The 5,160-nt window shown below is 43.5% G+C and overlaps 1 pseudogene; it reads left to right on the forward strand.

The window, feature by feature from the left end:
- The first annotated feature begins 1,177 nt into the window (after positions 1-1,177).
- LOC128106415 (calponin-2-like) lies at positions 1,178-2,085 on the forward strand (annotated as a pseudogene).
- Positions 2,086-5,160: the final 3,075 nt, after the last annotated feature.

A 5,160-nucleotide genomic window follows, 5' to 3' on the forward strand; every position in this document is an offset into this window, starting at 1 on the left:
TCAGTGGTAATGCTAGCCTACCTTGTTTGAGTCCCTAGGTTCAATCTCCAATTACTGTAAGACCCAGTATCACCAAAATAAATACAAATAAATAACAATAGTGTGGGTGGCTTTAGCAGGAATATTATGATATTTAGAACATCGTTATCCTTCTTGTGATAAAGAATAAAAACCTGGGATTAAAAGAAATCAAACAACTTTCCCATAGGTTTGGCATAAAGGGCGGTTAGTGAGACTGTTGAGTTCTGGGGAAGAGTGATGTTCCTGTGTGAGATGGCTATTGCCCCACCTGTCAAGGACAGAGGGGTCTGTTGAATAGCTGCAACTGACTATCCTGGACATCAGGGAAGGGAGGAGATCTGGAGAACATGGGCAGAAACTCAAGACTAGGAGTCTTGACTCCTGCAAGTATGGTAATGCTTGGTTGACAGATGAAAACTGAAGGGATTTCTAACCTTGTGGGACAGTTTGAGTCATGTTTAAAGAGTTAACAGCCATGTACTAATTTGATAAATGGTAAGGACTAGTAGGCACTGGCACATATTAGAGGTGTTATGATTAGGCTTTGAAATGAAGAAACAAAATCTTCAACTTCACACTGCATGTGTTATAGTCAGAGTGAGAGAGGTCATAAAAGAACTAATAAATATTGAGAATTTGGGTCGCACTCACTAAGAAAATGATAGATTATAGTACCTGTGCCTTACTGAGATTTTAATTTCTGTTGGTTTTAGTCACCAGTGGTCAGCCATTGTTTAAAGATCTTTCCTGGGGAAGGAGAAACTGCAGTCCAAATGCATTATATGAGAGAAGAATAAAAACAGATAGCTTTTTTTTTTTTTTTTTGGTTTTTCGAGACAGGGTTTCTCTGTGTAGCTTTGCGCCTTTCCTGGAACTCGCTTTGGAGAACAGGCTGGCCTCGAACTCACAGAGATCCGCCTGGCTCTGCCTCCCGAGTGCTGGGATTAAAGGCGTGCGCCACCACCGCCCGGCCAGATAGCTTTTTAAATATGAAGTCAGACAAAGACCAGAAAATATTTCTTGAAGAAAAACTGTTAAAAAAAAAAAACAGTTTAAATCTTTAAAAAGAAATTAAGGCAGCTTAGCCCTGTCCCAGGCCATCCGCAACTGGTCCCTGTGGTCCACCCGTCCCACATCGGGTCCCTCAGTCTCCACCATGAGCTCTGTGCAGTTTAACAAGGGCCCATCCTACAGGCTCTAGGCTGAGGTCAGGAACCGGCTCCTGTCCAAATACGACCCCTAGAAGGAAGCCTAACTCTGCAGCTGGACAGAGGGTCTCACAGGTCTCTCCATTGGCCCTGACTTCTAGAAGGGTCTGAAAGATGGTGTCATCCTATGCACACTCGTGAACAAGCTGTAGCCAAGCTCTGTCCCCAAGATTAACCGCTCTTTGCAGAACTGGCACCAGCTAGAAAACCTCTCCAACTTCATCAGAGCCATGGTCAGCTGCGGCATGAACCCCGTGGACCTGTTCGAGGCCAATAACCTGTTTGAGAGCGGGAATATGACGCAGGTGCAAGTGTCTCTGCTTGCACTGGCGGGAAAGGCCAAGACCAAGGGGCTGCAGAGTGGCATAGACATCGGGGTCAAATACTCAGAGAAAGAAGAGAGGAATTTTGATGATGCCACTATGAAGGCCAGACAGTGCTTCATCGGGCTGCAGAAGGGCACCAACAAACGTGCCAGCCAGTCTGGCATGACTGCCTATGGTACCAGACGACATCTCTGTGACCCTAAGAACCACATCTTGCCTCCCACGGACCATTGCACCATCAGTCTCCAGATGGGTACTAACAAGTATGCATGACAGCTCTAGGGACCCAGAGGCACATCTATGACACCAACCTGGACACCGACAAGTGCGACAACTCTTCCATGTCACTGCAGATGGGCTACACGCAGGGCGCCAACCAGAGCGGCCGGGTCTTCGGGCTGGGGCGGCAGATATAAGGCCCCAAGTATTGCCCACAGAGCCCAGCAGACCATGGGGCTCCTGTTGAGGGTAATGGACATGTCGAGGGCCCTGAGTACCCGACCTACTGTCAGGAGGAGGCAGGTTACTAAGCACCCAAGGGTGCTGGCTCCCCACATCAACATCCCTGTGTGGGTTTTGGTTCTGTTTTCTTTTTTTTTTTTTTTTTTTTCTCCTGTGTTTTCATTGTGTTGTTTTGTTTTTTTGAAACTGGGCCACTCTTTGGCCTCGAACTCACTGCAATCCTTTTGCCTCAGCTTCCTGAGGGCTGGGAGGACAGGCCTGTACTAGCTATGCTCCCTCTTCACCCATCATGCTTTGCTTCCTTCGCAGGATTGAACCACCCGACAGAGAACATGGGGTCCTTGATGGGATAGCCAGGCTGTGGATTTCCCAGCAGGCTGTGGGAGAGGCTGGCCCCAAAGAGTTTCTGGTTTCTTCATCTCTTCAGTTTGTGGTTTGCGAATCCATAGAAACTGAAGGCAGTTTCAATGAAAGAAAACTAGGGGTTTTGTGTTTTGTTTGTCCCCCCCCGCAAAGATATGGGGGTGCACCTGGGCCTTAAATACTGCAGGCCTTCTGAGGAATTGTGTTTGTTTTCCCCAAACCCTCAGACCTTACTCTCCCCTGCTCAGTGCGGAAACTGAGGCCCGGGACTGAGTGAGGCTAGGCCCACACCTGCTGCCCTCTCCATTTCTGAAGGTTTCCACCTCTCACCTCCTCCTGCACAGGGCTGATTAGCTGTGCTGGGCCCGCCCCACCTCCAAAAATGCTGCACCAGAACCACAGGGGCCCCTGTGCTGCCAGATAATGTGAAATACCTTGTGTGGACCAAAACCAATTAAAAACAAAACAAAACAAAACAAAAACCTCCATTTCTAAGAGTGCAAAAAAAAAAAAAAAAATTAAGGCTATTGGAGGCTATTGGAATAAAAGAGATTTCTTCAATACCACACTCACCCTTTATAGTAGGGTAACGGTTGTGAAACCATGCTCCCGATTTCCATGCAACAATGTTCAACGTTTAAATGAACACTTTCTAAGTTTTTAATCGTGTGTAACTCTGAGTAGCATTATGTAAACACATGTCATCGTGCTCTGTCCAGCCAGAAATAGGAACTGTCCAATTATCTGCCATATTTACTCCATGTATGCTACCTGACTCATGGTCCCTTACTGATTGCTGTGATATTAAATCAACTGTCACAAGATGACTGTTTCTATTCAACTAACCTGCCATTTACTTAATAATGTCCAAAAATGAATGAGTGGGAATGATGACATTTGGATATTTCAAAGAGAGTCATAAATGTTTTCATTCATGAAATGGTGAAAGGTGTGTGTGTGTGTGTGTGTGTGTGTGTGTGTGTGTGTGTGTGTGTGTGTGTATGCTTGAGAGAGCAGTTTAGTATACCATTTATCACTAAACACTTTTATTATTTTTGGTGCTAATCCCATTTATAACTTTAACTTTATCTTGCACATGCACGTATAGGACAATCATGTGTGAAGCTTAATGCTATTCTGAGACTGAGGCATCCAAACGTGCTTTGGAGCAAGCACATTTCTACATATAAAATAAGACTAATGTCAAATTATTGAGAATGGCTGAAAGACAGAATGTTCTTGACCATGAGATCAGAGAAGGCTTCTCCCAGAAATGATCATTGTGCAGATACTTCAGTCTTAAGTTGTGCTCAGTCATGTAAATGTCCCTAGGAAGCATTTTCCAGCAAGTGATACCAGTGAGGCACCCGAGAAAGTGTTGGTAACTGAACTTAAAATATTACTTTTCTTAAATGTGATAAGAGACCAAGAGGTTGTGATTTACCTTTGTTAAAGATCATTCATTCTGCTTTTTCCCCAATAAATCTTCATGGTGTCATGAACAGAAGGAGGAACAGCGACAAGGAGGTTGTGGAGACTGTCCAGGAGAGACACCAGGATATGGATGGGTTGACGAGCACAGTGCTGAACGACCTGTCTGGGATGTGTTGTGGCAGGATTGACAAGGGTTGCAGTGTAAGAAATGGACAAAGAGAGACTTATTTGAGGGAAGTAAAAGGTTAGGGCAAGATAATAGGCTACTTTCAAAGTTTTTGTTGAGTAATTGAGAAGATGGAATCAATAAAGTGATGGGTGTAATATATGCCATCAAGTAGATGGGAGAATTAGCTGCAAGGATGGTCCTGGATACTAAAATGCCATGTGTGTTAACATAGTGGGAAACAGCAGCAAGCTCCATTCAGTTGTGTGTGTGTGTGTGTGTGTGTGTGTGTGTGTGTGTGTGTGTGTGTGTAGTACAATTAGACCTCCAGGCTGGGATTGTTGAAAAGGGGAGAAGAATGCACACAAAGGGATCCTGAGCTTCCTAGAGCAGCCCCCCAATCTTCGCAATCTCTTTGATAATTATTCTTGTTAATAATATAAAAATGTAGGCCAGACTGAGAATGTTAAACATCTTTGGGGCTTGATACTCTTTTTAGGAATCTAAGATAATTGCTTTTAAAAAAAATTGCATGCACATTTGAAGTTTCCATAATACACAGAGAATTAAGGACTCCCTCTCACTTGAAATTTATAATACTATTTGATGTGACAATAAGTCCCAAATCATAATGCCTATTAAAATAATATGGGCCTATTGTAAGGTGGCAGAGTTTTACTTCAAAATGTGCCTCTTATGCAGACCAAGACAGGTACTTATGCTGTAGCCACAGCCTCAGGAACATTTAGCCCTTTCTCATGGAATAGAGGGAGAGAACCAAGCAATCTACGTCTCTGACTGAGAATGGCATGCATCTCTTCCTAATCTCAGATTATTGGGCAGATCTAGTCACCTGGCACCTGGTCCCTGACTTCAAATGGGACAGAAAATAAAGGAGCTCTTTCTTCTGTGTTTTCTCCTAGCCCAAGTAGAAACATTAGATTAAATAAAGAGTAATAAAAATAATGGAATACTATAAAACTGTCAAAACATTTATGAAATGCCTTAAGATTTGAAAATATTCTGGGGGTATCAAAGAACAAAAACTGTCAAATAAATGGGATGTTTGCGTCCTACTATACTTGGATGATTTCTAAATGTTTAGATGATAAAACTTGAACTGACACAGAAGGGATTGGAAATACAGAAAAAGAATGACAGTGAGACATTTTATTGTATG

Source organism: Peromyscus californicus, unplaced genomic scaffold (assembly GCF_007827085.1).
Source record: "Peromyscus californicus insignis strain IS unplaced genomic scaffold, ASM782708v3 Scaffold_9__1_contigs__length_137607984, whole genome shotgun sequence".
Taxonomy (NCBI): Eukaryota; Metazoa; Chordata; class Mammalia; order Rodentia; family Cricetidae; genus Peromyscus; species Peromyscus californicus.